We start from the raw sequence: 19,301 nt of genomic DNA on the forward strand, positions 1-19,301 counted from the left end.
TTGGTGGCAAACGACTAGGAAGGTCAGCTGAATGGAACGGATGTTGTGCAGAGAAGAGGTAACAACATGAACGTCAACAAAGTACACTGTGTTTAAGGAAGTGTGATCATATTACGTTAGAAAATGAGAAGCTGAAAGTAGATCGGTTTTATTATTTGGACAGCAAAATGGCTGACGACGGCAGAAGCAAGGAGGATATAAAGCGAAGACTGGTAAAGGCTAGTCTCGAAAAGAGAGTTATACCAATATCGAATAGCGTTAGAAAGTCTCTTCTGAAAGTATTCGTTTGAAATGCAGCCTTATATCGTAGCGAAGCGTGGACATTAAACGCTGCCAAGAAGGAAGGAATAGAATCTTTTTTAAATATGGTGAGTGACACGATTACTCAAGAATAAATGGTAGGTCCAATTACAAATAAAGGTGTACGGAATTAAATTGGGGAGAAAACAAAGTTATTGCAAACATTGAATGGAGGGAAGTTCGGAGCGCAAAAACTGTGTAGATGTCATAGCTATGATAAACAAAGTGAATGCTGACTGCAGTATTTACGCAGAGATGAAATGACTTATATAGGATAGGATGCCGCGGAGAGCATCATTAAATCTCTCCAGACTGAAAAACACAACACAGATCTGAAATATCTGTGTGAATAACATATTCTATTCATCACAATTTTTCAACATAACGTAATGTACAGGAGCAGGGAGTGTGGCAGCAGCAAGTCCTACAGTTTTCTTCTTCCAGCTCCACCATAAACAGTGCTATACAACACTACACACCCACATTCACAACGTATGCCGCTGACATGTCAGGCAGGAGAAGTGCCAGTGATGAATGTGTCAGAAATGGTCTCCTCTTTGTCACTGATGAGAACTCCAATAGGAATCGCAGCGCAGGATGCATACATTCCTTCTTCCATCTACAGACACAGCAATACTCCGTCAACTTCAGTTCGGAGCGAGTCGAAGGCTGCACAGAGTGCCAGAATCATTTCCTTTTCTGTATGCCTTCCTGTAAGCACTAAGTAGTCTAATTTCACCATCATAGTCATTAAAGCACATGTAAGCTGGAGAAAAAGATGTGCTTCTTCTCTTTGAACAGAAGCCTACCTCTGCGTAAGCCAACCTCTACTTCTACATCTCTGCTCATGCCTTGCAAACTACCGTGAAGTGCATTGCAATGTACGGCGTATTAGGATTTCTTTTCCTTGAATTAGCATATGGAACGCGGAAAGTTAGAGTGCTTAAATGACTCTGTGCATGATATAATTACTTCAGTGTTGTCTTCATGGTCCTTAGGGGTGGGCTGTAGAGCTATTTCTAGGTTCCTCACTTAACACTGGCTGCTGAAACTTTGTAAGTAGGTTTCCAGGGGATGGCTGAGTCAGCCTTTAGGCTTCTGTCACTTCAAGATGCTCAGAATCTTAAACTCTACCATGACTGATTCTGTGCTTGTAGTATTCAGTAAATCGAACTGCACTTCACTGGGAGTTATACAGATTAAAGTAATTAATTAGTCTGTCTTTCATAATGGATACAATTACTATTGAGAAGGATGACAGCAGAGAAAAGCCCGTGCAGTTTTCCATATCTTCTACATCACTTTTCTTCAGTAGAGGAACAACTCTTGTCTCTTGCTAATAATCCGGAAGGAACCTTAGCTGAAACACTCGTTTATTACGCCAGATATGGGATTTTGTAAATTATCTATCCAGGCTTTAAGTACACAGCTTCCTCACTTCTTATTTTTAATTTTTATACTCTTTTCGTGACTCCATGTTGTGTATTGGGAAACATTATCATGTACTTGCTGCATAGCTTTTTCACTGGGACGTTCGATTTTTGCAACTTTTGTTATAGTTTCTCAGCAATGTACGAAAAATATTCGTTCACAAAATTTATGTGGATCATTTGTGTAACCCTGTCTTTTACATTAAGTGACTGTGATTTCTGTTTCTGTTTTATCTTTCCTGATTAGAGTTTACAACACATTCTCTTGTGAGCCAAACACACCCGTTGAAATTCGTACCACACTTCCTTGTATATTTTTAGTATCACGAATGAGACCTAATCTGTAGGGTTTCCTCAACCTTAAGTAATATTTTAAAATGGTTGTCACGTTCTACAAGCAATCTCCTCTGTAGACTGGCTGTGTTTTCCCAGTCTCGCAATAACCAAACCAACTCTGACACCTGCTATGTGATTCTTCTATTTCACATCCACTTAAATTCTTACTTGCTGGTATTTGTATAAATTGAGCGATACCGTTTTAAAGAACTGGATAATTTGCGCAAAGGTTGGGGTTACTATTAATGTTGTCCGATAGGTCATTAGTACACACCATCAATAGCAAGGGTCTCCAACGCACTTCTCTGCGCCCCGCCTAAAATTATTTCTATCTCTGTCGATGAGTCTCCAACTAAGGTAAGTTATAATTTCCGTTGTAGTGAATTTACTTGTAGAGTCGCTTTATAGGGCTCGTCGAATGTATTTCTAACGATCCAAAGATAGCTGAATAAAAACATTATGAATTCTGAACTTTTCTTTGAATTTTCTCCCTCTGATTGTATTCTGTCGATCAATTTGATGAACAGTACTCAAAACAGGAAGCATTCTTTAGTGAAGAATAACATGTGATAGGGATTCTGCCAATGGATTTTAGTTTGGCATCTGAGTTTCCCACAATTAGACCAGTGTGGTCGGTTCATCTTAAACCGCTCCGTATTCTCTACCGGTTTCTTCCTGTATCAAAGTTGGGACTTTGCACCTGGCCTTAAAGAGGACCCACATCTTACGGTTCTTACTGATGTTAGTGGCTCAAACGCGATTTCCAAATCTAACTCCTTTACATTCTGATTGCTGCAATGTAGGCTCTTGTTTACTAACTCACGGTATTAATAAGCAAGGTGGTATCATGGTCAAATCATTCGCAATAAGTGGGATTCGACCCTGTTCGGCTATCCTTATTTAGGTTCCCCACGGGTTCTTAAATCGGTTGAACAACACAGTGAAGATACTTTCTAAGACGGCAAAGACGATTGTCGTCTTCACCATTGTTCTATCGGAAAGAGTGATGATTTAAAAAAATGACTGAATTCATATTTCTAGAATTGACAGCATAGTGGCTTTGTGCAAAATATGTCCATAATTGTGTTGCCGAGATTGTTGTTCTTGACACCCAACTTTTATTCTCGTCATTTTTCAGTACGGAAGTGTCTTGAAGGATTTCCTACGCTCGCATCAAAAAGTTCAGGCATCAATCACACCGCCACGTTTACTGTCTATGACGCGGCAGTGTAGTAGCAATAAGACGACGATGGCCAGAAAGTGCATTTTCAAGAATTAAAGAATGAAAGTCTTCTGCCTTCCATTTCGTAACCTTACACTACCACGAAATGTAAAACTGCGACTGTTTTCGCTTTCTTTTGTGGCACAGGCAACATAAAAGAAGCACCATCAGAGCCTGTAAGGAGGAAATGTAGATGCCGTGGGAGAAATGTCTCGGCGAATCCCACGTGAATACAGCGAGGTGATTCTAAGCAGGTTCCCAACGCTCTGACGTAAATTGAGATACATCTTCCGTGCGGAACTGGCCCGTAACAAACGTTGCACATCACAGAATCTACCGCTTGTCCTTGAGAACCATGGAATACGTATAACTTGCCTTGTCACCCACAGCGAATAGTGTTGTTTTCGTGAGGTATCATGTGGTACGGAACCAACACAACGGTCTCCCACTTGTTGTCAGGTTTCCTGACTTTGGATCTAATACTTCTCACTCAAGTACTCCCGCAACTGGGATCAGTAGGGTGGATTCAGCCCATTTCAACCTTCTTACCAAAGAAAAATTTCTAGCAGTACAGGGAACTGAAGCCGGCTGCTACAATGCCAGTCACACACGCTGAGTACTCAGTTCCTTCTTTCCCTCGGTTTTCTTCTCTTACTTAGTAATCTATATTCTTAAAATTAGTCCCCTTTATGTTTAAAATGGAAAAAAATGGAAAAATTCTCGTTTTCAGTTTTTCATCAGTGTCTAGCGTTGTTGTTGTTGTTCTCTTCAGTCCTGAGACTGGTTTGATGCAGCTCTCCATGCTACTCTATCCTTTGCAAGCTTCTTCATCTCCCAGTACCTACTGCTACCTACATCCTTCTGTATCTGTTTAGTGTATTCATCTCTTCGTCTCCCTCTACGATTTTTACCCTCCACGCTGCCCTCCAATAGTAAATTGGTGATCCCTTGATGCCTCTGAACATATCCTACCAACCGATCCCTTCTTCTAGTCAAGTTGTGCCACAAACGTCTCTTCTCCCAAATCCTATTCAATACTTCTTCATTAGTTATGTGCTCTACCCATCTAATCTTCAGCATTCTTCTGTAGCACCACATTTCGAAAGCTTCTATTCTCTTCTTGTCCAAACTATTTATCGTCCATGTTTCACATCCATATACGGCTACACTTCATACAAATACTTTCAGAAATGACTTCCTGACACTTAAATCTATACTCATTGTTAACAAATTTCTCTTCTTCAGAAATGCTTTCCTTGTCATTGCCAGTCTACATTTTATATCCTCTCTACTTCGACCATCATCAGTTATTTTGCACCCCAAATAGCAATACTCCTTTACTACTTTAAGTGTCTCATTTCCTAATCTCATTCCCTCAGCATCACCTGACTTAATTCGACTACATTCCATTACCCTCGTTTTGCTTTTGTTGATGTTCATCTTATATCCTCCTTTCAAGTAACTGTCCATTCCGTTCAACTGCTCTTCCAAGTCCTTTGCTGTCTCTGACAGAACTACAATGTCATCGGTGAACCTCAAAGTTTTTATTTCTTCTCCATGAATTTTAATACCTACTCCGAATATTTCTTTTGTTTCCTTCACTGCCTGCTCAATATACAGATTGAATAACATCGGGGAGAGGCTACAACCCTGTCTTACTCCCTTCCCAACCACTGCTTCCCTTTCATGTCCCTCGACTCTTATAACTGCCATCTCGTTTCTGTACAAATTGTAAATAGCCTTTCGCTCCCTGTATTTTGCCCCTGCCACCTTTAGAATTTGAAAGAGAGTATTCCAGTCAACATTGTCAAACGCTTTCTCTAAGTCTACAAATGCTAGAAACGTAGGTTTGCCTTTCATTAATCTTTCTTCTAAGATAAGTCGTAAGGTCAGTATTGCCTCATATGTTCCAGTATTTCTACGGAATCCAAACTGATCTTCCCCGAGGTCGGCTTCTACTAGTTTTTCCATTCGTCTGTAAAGAATTCGTGTTAGTATTTTGCAGCTGTGGCTTATTAAACTGATAGTTCGGTAATTTTCACATCTGTCAACACATGCTTTCTTTGGGATTGGAATTACTACATTCTTCTTGAAGTCTGCGGGTATTTTGCCTGTTTCATACATATTGCTCACCAGATGGTAGAGTTTTGTCATGAATGGCTCTTCCAAGGCCGTCAGTAGTTCCAATGGAATGTTGTCTACTCCAGGGGCCTTGTTTCGACTCAGGTCTTTCAGTGCTCTGTCAAACTCTTCACGCAGTATCGTATCTCCCATTTCATCTTCATCTACATCCTTTTCCATTTCCATAATATTGTCCTCAAGTACATCGCCCTTGTATAGACCCTCTGTATACTCCTTCCACCTTTCTTCTTTCCCTTCTTTGCTTAGAACTGGGTTTCCATCTGAGCTGTTGATATTCATACAAGTGGTTCTCTTATCTCCAAACGTCTCTTTAATTTTCCTGTAGGCAGTATCTATCTTACCCCTAGTGAGATAATCCTCTACATCCTTACATTTGTCCTCTAACCATCCCTGCTTAGCCATTTTGCACTTCCTGTCGATCTCATTTTTGAGACGTTTGTATTCCTTTTTGCCTGCTTCATTTACTGCATTTTTATATTTTCTCCTTTCATCAATTAAATTCAATATTCCTTCGGTTACCCAGGGATTTCTACTAGGCCTCGTCTTTTTACCTACTTGATCCTATGCTGCCCTCACTACTTCATCCATCAAAGCTACCCATTCTTCTTCTACTGTGTTTCTTTCCCCCATTTCGATCAATTGTTCCCTTATGCTCTTCCTGAAACTCTGTAGAGCCTCTGTCTTAGTCAGTTTATCCAGGTCCCATCTCCTTAAATTCCTACCTTTTTGCAGTTTCTTCAGTTTTAATCTACAGTTCATAACTAATAGATTGTGGTCAGAGTCCACATCGGCCCCTGGAAATGTCTTACAATTTAAAACCTGGTTGCTAAATCTCTGTCTTACCATTATATAATCTATCTGAAACCTGTCAGTATCTCCAGGCTTCTTCCATGTATACAGCCTTCTTTTATGATTCTTGAACCAAGTGTTACCTATGATTAAGTTGTGCTCTGTGCAAAATTCTACCAGGTGGCTTCCTCTTTCATTTCTTAGCCCCAATACATATTCACATACTACGTTTCCTTCTCTCCCTTTTCCTACACTCGAATTCCAGTCACCCATGTCTATTAAAGTTTCGTCTCCCTTCACTATCTGAATAATTTCTTTTATTTCATCATACATTTCTTCAATTTCTTCGTCATCTGCAGAGCTAGTTGGCATATAAACTGGTACTACTGTAGTAGGTGTGGGCTTCGTATCTATTTTGGCCACAATAATGCGTTCACTATGCTGTTTGTAGTAGCTTACCCGCATTCCTATTTTCCTATTCATTATTAAACCTACTCCTGTATTACCCCTATTTGATTTTGTGTTTATAACCCTGTAGTCACCTGACCAGAAGTCTTGTTCCTCCTGCCACCGAACTTCACTAATTCCCACTATATCTAAGCTCAACCTATCCATTTCCCTTTTTACATTTCTAACCTACCTGCCCGATTAAGGGATCTGACATTCCACGCTCCGATCCGTAGAACGCCAGTTTTCTTTCTCGTGATTACGGCATCCTCTTGAGTAGTCCCCGCCCGGAGTTTCGAATGGGGGACTATTTTGCCTCCGGAATATTTTACCCAAGAGGACGCCATCATCATTTAATCATACAGTAAAGCTGCATCCCCTCGGGAAAAATTACGGCCGTAGTTTCCCCTTGCTTTCAGCCGTTCGCAGTACCAGCACAGTACGTCGGGAATTAATAGACTTTGAACTCGGAATGGTAGTTGGAGCTAGACGAATGGGACATTCCACTTCGTAAATCCAATATTCCGAGATCCACAGAGTGAAGGGTATGTCGAGAATACCAAATTTCTCGTATTGCCTTTCACCACGGACAACGCAAGGTCGACGACCTTCACTTAACGACCGACAGCAGCGTTGTCTACATAGAGACGTCAGCGCTAACAGACAAGCAAAATTGCGTGAAATACGCTACTGACCATTAAAATTGCTACAACAACAAGTAATGCATATGATAAATGGGTATTCATTGGGCAAATATATTATAGTAGAACTGACATGTGATTGCATTTGCACGCAATTTGGGTGCATAGATCCAGAGAAATCAGTACCCAGATCAATCACCTCTGACCGTAATAACGGCCTTGATACGCCTGGGTATTGAGTCAAACAGAAATTGGATGGCGTGTACAAGTACAGCTGCCCATGCAGCTTCCACATGGTACCACAATTCATAAAGCGTAGTGACTGGCCTATTGTGACGAGCCAGTTGCTCGGCCACCATTGACCAGACGTTTTCAATTGGTGAGAGATCTGGCCAGGGCTGCAGCCGAACATTTTTCTGTATCCAGAAAGGCTAGTACAGGACCTGCAACATGCGGTCGTGAATTATCCTGCTGAAATGTAGGGTTTCGCAGGGATCGAATGAAGGGTAGAACCACAGGTCGTAACAGATCTGAAATGTAACGTCCACTGTTCGACGTGCCGTCAGTGCGAACGAGAGGTGACCGAGACGTGTAACCAATGGCATCCCATACCATCACGCCGGGTGATACGCCAGTATGACGATGACGAATACACGCTTCCAATGTGCGTTCACCGCGATGTCAGCAAACTCGGATGCGACCATCACGATGCTGTAAACAGAACCAGGATTCATCCGAAAAAAATGACGCTTTGCCGTTCGTGCACCCAGGTTCGTCGTTGAGTACACCATCGCAGGCGCTCCTGTCTGTGTTGCAGCGTCAATGGTAGCCGCAGCCACGGTCTCCGAGCTGATAGTCCATGTTGCTGCAAACGTCGTCGAACTGTTCGTGCAGATGGTTGTTGTCTTGTAAACGACCCCATCTGTTGACTCAAGGACCGAGACGTGGCTGCACCGTCCGTTACTGCCATGTGGATAACAGTCATTGCATCTCGACCAATGCGAGCAGTTATGTCGCGCTACGATAAACCGCAATCGCGATAGGCTACAATCCGACCTTTATCAAAGTCGCAAACGTGATGGTACGCATTTGTCATCCTTACACGAGGCATCACAACAACGTTTCACCAGGCAACGCCGGTCAACTTCTGTTTGTGTATGTGAAATCGGTTGGAAACTTTCCTCATGTCAGCATGTGTAGGTGTCGCCACCGGCGCCAGGCTTGTGTTAATGTTCTGAAAAGCGAATCATTTGCATATCACAGCATCGTCTTCCTGTCGGTTAAATTTCGCGTCTGTAGCACTTCATCTTCATGGTGTAGCAATTTTAATGGTCAGTAGTGTAACAGCAGAAATCAATATGGGACGTACGATGAACGTATCCGTTAAGACAGTGCGAAGAAATGTGGCGTTAACGGGCTATGGCAGCAATTTCTTTGCTGATAGCCTGCAGCAAATCTCCGGGGGTTGTGTCCATATCGGTTGGAACCTAGACGACTAGGAAACGGTGGACTGGTCGGATAAGTCCCTATTTCAGTTGTTAAAAGTTGGTGGTATGCTCCAGCGTAGCGCAGACTCCAAGAAGCAACTGACCTAAGCTGTCGACAGGGCTGTGTGCGAGCTGGTTGTGGCTTCATAATGGTGTGGGCTGTGTTTACATGGAATGGACTGGGTCCTCCCGTAAACTGAACCGATTATTAACTTGAAATGGGTAAGATCATTTACTCGGAGGCTATTTGGAGCCATTCATGGAGTTCACGCTCCCAACCAACGATTGAATTTTTGTGGATAACAATGCGTCATGATATCGGCCACAATTCTTGATCATTGGTTCGAAGTATATTATGGACAATTTAAGCGAATGATTTGGCTATCTAGATCGCCCGACATGAATTGCATCGAAAATACACTCCTGGAAATGGAAAAAAGAACACATTGACACCGGTGTGTCAGACCCACCATACTTGCTCCGGACACTGCGAGAGGGCTGTACAAGCAATGATCACACGCACGGCACAGCGGACACACCAGGAACCGCGGTGTTGGCCGTCGAATGGCGCTAGCTGCGCAGCATTTGTGCACCGCCGCCGTCAGTGTCAGCCAGTTTGCCGTGGCATACGGAGCTCCATCGCAGTCTTTAACACTGGTAGCATGCCGCGACAGCGTGGACGTGAACCGTATGTGCAGTTGACGGACTTTGAGCGATGGCGTATAGTGGGCATGCGGGAGGCCGGGTGGACGTACCGCCGAATTGCTCAACACATGGGGTGTGAGGTCTCCACAGTAGATCGATGTTGTCGCCAGTGGTCGGCGGAAGGTGCACGTGCCCGTCGACCTGGGACCGGACCGCAGCGACGCACGGATGCACGCCAAGACCGTAGGATCCTACGCAGTGCCGTAGGGGACCGCACCGCCACTTCCCAGCACATTAGGGACACTGTTGCTCCTGGGGTATCGGCGAGGACCATTCGCAACCGTCTCCATGAAGCTGGGCTACAGTCCCGCACACCATTAGGCCGTCTTCCGCTCATGCCCCAGCATCGTGCAGCCCGCCTCCAGTGGTGTCGCGACAGGCGTGAATGGAGGGACGAATGGAGATGTGTCGTCTTCAGCGATGAGAGTCGCTTCTGCCTTGGTGCCAATGATGGTCGTATGCGTGTTTGGCGCCGTGGAGGTGAGCGCCACAATCAGAACTGCTTACGAGCGAGGCACACAGGGCCAACACCCGGCATCATGGTGTGGGGAGCGATCTCCTACACTGGCCGTACACCTCTGGTGATCGTCGAGGGGACACTGAATACTGCACGGTACATCCAAACCGTCATCGAACCCATCGTTCTACTATTCCTAGACCGGCAAGGGAACTTGCTGTTCCAACAGGACAATGCACGTCCGCATGTATCCCGTGCCACCCAACGTGCTCTAGAAGGTGTAAGTCAACTACCCTGGCCACAAAGATCTCCGGATCTGTTCCCCATTGAGCATGTTTGGGACTCGATGAAGCGTCGTCTCACGCGGTCTGCACGTCCAGCACGAACGCTGGTCCAACTGAGGCGCCAGGTGGAAATGGCATGGCAAGCCGTTCCACAGGACTACATCCAGCATCTCTACGATCGTCTGCATGGGAGAATAGCAGCCTGCATTGCTGCGAAAGGTGGATATACACTGTACTAGTGCCGACATTGTGCATGCTCTGTTGCCTGTGTCTATGTGCCTGTGGTTCTGTCAGTGTGATCATGTGATGTATCTGACCCCAGGAATGTGTCAATAAAGTTTCCCCTTCCTGGGACAATGAATTCACGGTGTTCTTATTTCAATTTCCAGGAGTGTATATGGGATGTAATCGAGAAGTCAGGTCGTGCACAAAATCATACACCGGCAACACTTTCGCAATTATGGGCGGATATAGAGGCAGCATGGCTGAGCATTTCTGCAAGGGACTTCCAACGACTTGCTGAGTCCATACTAGGGCGAGTTACTACACTACGCTTGGAAAATGAGGTCCGATACTGTATTAGGAGGTATTCCATGACTTTTGTGACCTCAGTGTATATTTATTGCAGTCCACCGATGTAATGCGCTGACAGTTAGTACAGGTGTCCTATCTACAGCCAGAAGAGACGATCACGAATTTTTCTACGGTCATTTGCAACGCAAAGAACGTTTTTAATTTCAGGCGGAAGAATGGAGTAGCATATTTTATCTCTGCCTTGCTTTGGGAAGCGCAGTTAATTAACTCATTCAGAATTCGTATCCAGAATTACCGTTTTAATATTTTTATATAACTCGCAGAATGGCACGACAAATTGTTTTCAAATATACAATGAACGCAGAAGTTATTTACAATACTCGTTTCTTGTGGGCAACGATCTGGCCAATAGCTTCATGCTTTTTCACAAGTACAGATAATCAATAATCCCGAGAGTTTGACTTAACCCACTTTGAATACAAGTTTTCTTCCGGCTTTAATTGTTCAATTCTTCAACATCAGAGAAAAGTAAATGTAATATCACTTTACTTGACGTATTAGACTCACCCAGTGCTTCTGACCAGTTCCGCTTCACATTTACTATCTGGTTTGTTGTTAGTTTCTCTTACCTCACTCGCAGTTTCAACAGTAAGAGATTACCTTTAGTTTAGGTAGCCGTTATGAAATTTACTTAGAAATTGATTATTTTTCCTCCACTCACACTCAAAACACTTAAAGCTACAGTTGGAAAACGTTACGTTCTTTTGATTATTACAAAACAGCATCAATACGAACCGTATTGTTAACTGCAAAACATTTCAACAGTTTTTATTTTTCACAGATACTGCACATCTTACACAACATCATAACACATTTTTAGACGCAGCTAAATTTCAGCACGAACAGAACATCCGTCTTCTTTAAAACATACGATACAATATCTTTTATACTTACATTTCCTCTTTCTTTTTGGTTTTAAAATTCATTGACTTAGTAAGTAAAGTGCAGCTTTCGGTGTCTTTTCCCTTCACCGGCTTACGGCTGTTGGGCTATTTTTGCCTATGACGACAGTACTTTCTGTACCGCCAAGACGTGCGGAGACTACTGTCCACTATGCGTTACTAGCTGTGCCATACATGAAACAGAAAAATAACAAAATGTTCAGTCACAAAACACTGATTATGAAATCGTCATTAATATTCATTTACTAGCTTAATACTCTTCCCTATGAACGGCTACTGTACGAAATAAATCGTGCGGTCACTATATCGTCGCACTACAACCTTTAGCACTCCAAGAGCGTCGTCACTCCTCGTTGAATTCCAACTTGTATTCCTCTTCGATGCAAATCCACAGAGATGATTAAAAACGTTTGGAATCTTTCCCCGTATTTTCTGCCACGCTTTTTTCGCGTGACCAAGTGTTGCTGTTACGTATGAGACTGGAAGCCAATATGTCTTGAGTGGCTCTGGTTACCGAGTAGTGAGTTAAATGCTGACGTATCAAGAATACGGCTGATATTTGGTTCCTGGGAACATGGGTCAGTCCGACTGGAAAATGACGTTCAAGGCCGTGGTGGGAGCGCTCGTTCTGGAGATTCAACCCAGTTTCTACCTATTTCTTCCTATGTGCGAGGGTACTCAGTAAGTGACATTTGTGTGATTAGGATCTGGTGTAGTGTCTCTCTAGCTGGAAGCCTCCCGCAGATGACATCTAACCAAGTGGACTTGACACCTGATAGTAGGAAGTTTTGATGAACATTTCGCCGACCTCTGCACCAGTCTGTCCATGGGTAACTCCTGTAAATAGGGCATACTACTAAAGCTACGGATGTACAGTATAAACTTTGTGCACTTTAGAAAAACATGTATGATGTAGACCCTACACTACAGTCCATACTACAATTTAAAGGGTGCAGCTTCTCGTAAATTGTAATACGTAACAGGTAACCGTACAGTGTGTAAGATGTCCCCTATCATCGACTTTAGTTGGATTACATGCTGGTAACATCCTAAAACATGCCCTGAATTGAAAATGCCCTTTCAAATATAAAGTTTAGATTCATGAAGAAAATGATAAAGCTGTCTGACTATAAAGACTACAGATGAAAACCGTCAGTCAAGAATAGGGGTAGCTTACTTTTGATCAGTGCAACAGTAGCGGGCATGAACAGATATTTAATTGACTTTCATGAACACATTGAACTTTAATGATCTAACATTTACGTTGCGTAAGTAACTCAGGTTGTAATCAAGCTATGTGCATTGGGCGTGCTTAGCTCAGTCTGTTAGCATAATTATTCTGTGCCAGAAAATATTGAATAGTCGCAGGCACAAAGCATCCACGTTGAAAAAGAGTGATGAGCTGCCAGTACCTACTGCGGACTGCAACTGAATTATCTTCTGTTCTGAAAGATCACGCAAAGAAAATAGGCAAATCGTAACTGCTCGCCGTAGTATCTGATAGAAGTCATGGAATACCTGCTAATATCGTCTCGTATTTCCTTTTGCCCGGCGTAGGACAGAATCTCGACGTGGCATGGACTACACAAGTCGTTTGAAGTCCCCCGTAGAAATATTGAGCTGTACTGCCTCTACAGCCGCCCATAAATGCGGAAGTGTGCCGGTGCAGAATTTTGTGAACGAATTGACCTTTCGAGTATGTACCATAAATTTTCGGTGTAATTAATGCCGTACCATCTGGGTGGCCAGATCATTCATTCGAACTGTAAAGAATGTCCCTCAAACTAATCCCAAACAACTGCGGCCTGGTGAGACGATGCATTATCATCCATAAAAATTCATCGTTGTTTGGGGACAAGAGGTCCACGAATGGCTGCAGATGATCTCTAAGTAGATGAACAGAACCATTTCCAGTCAAGGATCGGTTTAGCTGGACCAGAGTTCTCAGTCCACTCCATTTAATCACAGTCGACATCATTGTGGAGTCAGCACCAGCTTCCACAGTGCCTTGTTGACATTCTGAGTCAATGCCTTCGTGGACCACACTCGAAACCTACCATTAGCTCTTACCAGCTGAAATAGGAACTCACCTGACCGCGATGTTCCAGTAGTCTAGGGTCCAACCAGTATGGCCTCGAGTTGAGGAGAGACGTTGTAAGCGATGTGCTGTTATCAAAGGCATTCTGTCGGTAGTCTGCTGCCGTAGCCGATTAGCGCCAAATTTTGCCTTACTGTACTAACCTATACGTTTATCGAACGTCCCAAATTGATTTTTGCTGTTATTTCACACAGTGTTGCTTGTATGTTAGCACTGGGATCTCTACGCAAACGCCGCTGCTGTCGGTCGTTAAGTGAAGACAATCGGCAAATGTGTTGTTAGTGATGAGAGGTAATGCCATAAATTTAGTATTCTCAGAACACTCTTGGCACTGTGGATCTCGGAATAATAAATTCCCTAACAATTTCCGAAATTGACCTTCCCATGCGCCTAGTTCCAATTACTATTCTGCATTCAAAGTCTGTTAATCCCCGCCATTATCACGTCTGCAACCTTGTCACTTGAATAACCTGAGTAAAAATGATGGCTTCGTCAATGCAATGCACTTTTATAGCTTGTGTACGCGATGCTACCGCCAGCTTTATATGTTTATATCGCTATCTCATACCTGTTTTCACCTCGGCGTATGTAGATACTGGTCGCAATAATAAATCAGGGGAATTGTTGTTTGCTCAAGTTTCAAAATAGTTCAAATGTCTCTGAGCACTATGGGTATCAACATCAGAGGTCATGAGTCCCCTAGAACTGAGAACTACTTAAACCTAACTAACCTAAGGACATCACACACATCCATGCCCGAGGCAGGATTCGAACCTGCGACCGTAGCAGTCACGCGGTTCCGGAATGAAGTGCCTAGAACCGTACGGCCACCGCTGCCGGCTTGCTGAAGGTAGTGTGAACATAATGTGGAACAGGTAGGTACTAAATGCGAATTACATATAGGCTGGAAAAGGAGCTAAATTGGAACATAATAGCAGGGCGTCATAGTAATTTTTGAGCCTTTAAGTAGAAAAAATGTATTCAGATCATAGCTATCACACCATGATGCATACAACATACAAGCATGTAACACATGGCACAAAGCTTCACCACTTATGAATCACCTTAACAAAGTATGATCTACATGCAACACAGAATGTAGCGAATTAAACGGATGTGTCAATGACTTCAAATATCTCCATTTTCTGATGAATTAATGTAAACTAGATTCATTACCGTTCTTCGAAAGTAACCCATATTAAAAATCTATAAGAGTAACAGCTTAGCAGTGAAAGCATTCTCAAATTTTTTGAAAATACCATGAATATCACCTCGCCAAGACTTGCAATACAAACCAAAAAATAGGCAGACATTTATAGCACAACGACTGCAAGTGAACTACTAACTCTAACCTTAATTGTACTTAAGTCTTTTCCCACTATAAAGTGTATTACTTCAACTGCCCACAGCGAGACTCAGCACCCAACTAGAACTATTTCATTTCCTCATTTAAAATTTTAATTCCTCATTAGACAAATTTAGTTTTGATAGGTTAACGACACGTTCTGCAAACTGTTGACGTTTAGTAGTTGAGGCTGGTTTGAATTCGATTTTAGCTTTCTGGGCGAGGTACATCAATTTGGTTGTGGCAAGCGAATCTTTTCTGACTGCTTTATCAAGTACGTCGAATTCACAAGGGTGCAGAAATGACGCAATTGTTCATGCGAACAACTTTCAAATGTAAACACACATTATCAGAGGAAACAAAGGCGGAAAACTAATATTACTGAAAATTCTGCCCATTAATAAATACCATTCAAAGAATCCTTATCTGGTCCTTAATATCCAAGTACAGTTCCATTACTTAGTCTTACTCTTACTCATAATGTTCCTCTCAGCATTAGGCAATATGCCACTTATAACTGTACCACACCCACATTTCATAGACTCCTTTCCTCCCTCTGTCCCCACACCCTTTCTCCTGGCCTGTGTATCACATTCGCCAGTCTGCCCATATAACATAGTGATCTGTCCTATTACTCACTTGTGCAAAGTAACTGGCTTGCACATTCCTATACGTTTAATCTTTGGGTATACTGTAATATATCATTTATTTGTTCAGAGCTCCTTTGGACATTAAATAATGCATTTTTATGTCTATATAGTAGTAAAGTGTCACATATCTTTGAAAACAAAATTCGTGTAGCTATGAACTGTTACCAAAGTTAAGTGTATTTAGTATGAAGTTATCTCATGATAGCGTAAGAAGATGAAAGCAGGTTGCTAACGAACTAATAAATAAATATTGTTGTGAAACACTAATACAGTGTATTCGATTTTTTAATATTTGTTTCTCCAAGTACCGTGGTAACGTTCCACAAACCTGTTATTAGTTTAGCTTTCTTGAGATTTGTGTACCTTGCGGGTCTGTACTATCATACAAAGGGTATAGTAAATCAGAAAGAGAGCGGATATTTGCTGAACAGGGTGTCTAAAGTATTACAGAGCAAGGTAAAGGTTAACTATAGTGCGAGTATGCAGTAATGTCTAAAGATGCAATTACGAAAGTTCTGAAACCGTATCCTGAAATATAAAATATTTGCACTGACGAGGCAAAACATTATGAGAACAATCATAACAGCGTTTGGCCCACATTTCGAACGCAATACAGCAGTGACTGCGTGAGTTGAATTCGACAAGTCTTGGTAGGTTTGCGGAGGTATGTTGCACCATATGTCTACGCATAGGTCGCGCAATTTCCGTTAATTACCAGCCAGTGTTTTATGGGCGTGGAGCCAGTGACCGATAGTGTCTTAGATCATGTATTCCAACGTGTTCAGATCATTGGATTTTAGTGAGCAAAACATCAACATGAATTCACTGTCGCGCTCTTGAAAGCACATTTGCGCGATGCTGGTCTTGTTTGTCGGGTAGTTATCTTATGGGGATCCGCCATCGCCGTTGGGAAACTATCAAGGATGGCAGGGGCAGGTGGGCCGTAATAATGTCCACGCAGTCCACGGTTCTCATTTTGCCTTCGGTTGTTACCACACATCTCATGAATGTCCTCCAAGAAATGTTGCGCACCCACTGACCTCTGTGCACTGTCTCAGTGACCACATTCCTACTGCAAGTGTACCTGACGACGTCTTTGGGTCAGCATGAGAACAAGGAAGATTCGCCTGCAGTGGAACACTATGATAAAAAAAAAGAAAGATTCAAATGGCTCTGAGCACTATGCGACTTAACTTCTGAGGTCATCAGTCGCCTTGAACTTAAAACTAATTAAACCTAACTAACCTAAGGACATCATACACATCCATGTTAGAGGCAGGATTCGAACCTGCGACCGCAGAGGTCGCGCGGCTCCAGACTGTAGCGCCTAGAACCGCACGGCCACTCCGGCCACCCACCATCATCAACTGTGTGCGCTATCACTTTGCTCCAAGACAATTGTTCCCGCAGCAGCATTGTGTTCCGTCGTCACAGCTGTCACAGATCGTTGACAAAACTGTTTTACATAGCGGGGAAGCATTTGACCTCTACGTTGAGTGAATAAATGAAATGTCGTGTGACGAGGGCCTCCCGTCGGGTATACCGTTCGCCTGGTGCAAGTCTTTCGATTTGACGCCGCTTCGGCGACTTGCGCGTCGATGGGGATGAAATGATGATGATTAGGAAAACACAACACGCAGTCCCTGAGCGGAGAAAATTTCCGACCCAGCCGGGAATCGAACCTGGGCACTTTGGATTGACAGTCTGTCGCACTGACCACTCAGCTACCGAGGACAGACGCTACGTTGAGTGATGAGGTATAGAACCCCAACATCTCGTCGCGTATTCCTGGATTCACAATCCTTCTACCAAATTCCATATATTGTTGCTAAAGTAGCACCGAACCGTCGAACAGATTTTCCGTTCCCGAGATGCTCGCTCCCAGGCGCCTTGCCATGAGAATGTTCCCTTTGCCCAAGTTGCTTATGTAAGTTCACTAGTACTTTTCCATCTTGGCCCGCATGGTAGCTTGAATCGTTCCCCATTCGTCTCTCTTCCGCTTATACACTTTCCTTACGGCTCATGTGCACGCAAAGCCACGAGGCTGCATTCGCTCTCGAGATGCGCAGTGGTCATGACGTCTTGGCTCATCTGCATACTAGTCCACTCGTCATTTTCTACAATAATATGAACAAACCATTTTCTGAAGTGGTATTCAGTATGGCAGACCCCATACACCAATAAGAGACAAATCAATTAATGACATTAGTGCCAGAGGGCATTGATTTAAATCAATAGGGAAAGTTGAAAATTTTTGCCGGACTGGCATTAGAACCAGTGTCTCCTGCTCTCTAGACAGATGCACTCACCACTGCGAACTGCCGTTTCACGCCTCCCATGGGATCCAAATTGTCGACTTATCCACACAGTACTAATGTAGTGCCCCTTGCCTACTATTCAAATTCCTAATGGCACTTCGTCGATTTCCGTAAGAGTTTGAGTGTGGTGTCCATTCACACTGAAGTAATCAATTGATCATCTCCAAGACACAGCCACACATATAACAGAGATGAGGATGACCAGTTGATCATGTCAGTGCTGACACAACCTGCGAGGAAGTTTCATCCAGCACACACTCTGCTCCAGACTGCTTCTTGCAGAAGCGCTAAACTTGCAAGTTTCGCAGGAGAACGTCTCTGAAATTTAGAAAGATACGAGACGAGGTGCTGTGGGAAACAAATCTCTGAGCAGAGGTCCTGAGGCGTGTTAAGGTAACTCAGGCGACGCGGTAGTTCAGCGTGTTCGGCAGAGGATTAGCTACCCTCTGTAAAAAACAAAAACGAAAAAGGAAAAAAAAAAAACTGAGTGAACGAATGAACGAAGAACTCAACGGGTGTCATCGGATGTCCTCCCCGAACAAATTCAACGAACAATATAGAATAAAGTAAGATCTACAAGAAAAAGAAAAGTCGGTAGAGCGCTTGCCCGTGAAACCAAAGATACCGAGCTCGAGCCTCAGTCCGCTACACAGTTTTGGTCTGCCAAATGAAAACTGCCTCTGATCTCGGATGGCACAGTGTTCAGCGCATCTGCCTACAAAGAGGAGAACTGGGTTCGAGTCCCACCCGAGCGCAACTTTTTAACTTTTCTCCCGTCTGGATCACGGGGTCCCGGATTCGATTCCCGGCTGGGTCGGGGATTTTCTCTGCCCGAAGACTGGGTGTTTGTGTTGTTCTCATCATTTCATCATCATCATTTGTGAGAATGACTAGATTGGATTGTGAAAAGAAAATGGACTGTGTAGAAACAGGAAATTTGTAAGGGCGCTGATGACCGCGCAGTTGAGCGCCCCGCAAACCAAACATCATTATCATCACTGACAGGTCCAAAAGAACAGACACCACGTACGTACACAGAATAAAGATACAGATTATGGGAGAGAAACTGTGTGTCTACATGTTGTTACTTCCATATTCATTAGAGAGGGACGACATTTCATTCATAGCATGTCACAGAGTCAGCTACAGACACA

Source organism: Schistocerca gregaria, chromosome 8 (genome assembly GCF_023897955.1).
Source record: "Schistocerca gregaria isolate iqSchGreg1 chromosome 8, iqSchGreg1.2, whole genome shotgun sequence".
In the NCBI taxonomy this organism is placed as follows: Eukaryota; Metazoa; Arthropoda; class Insecta; order Orthoptera; family Acrididae; genus Schistocerca; species Schistocerca gregaria.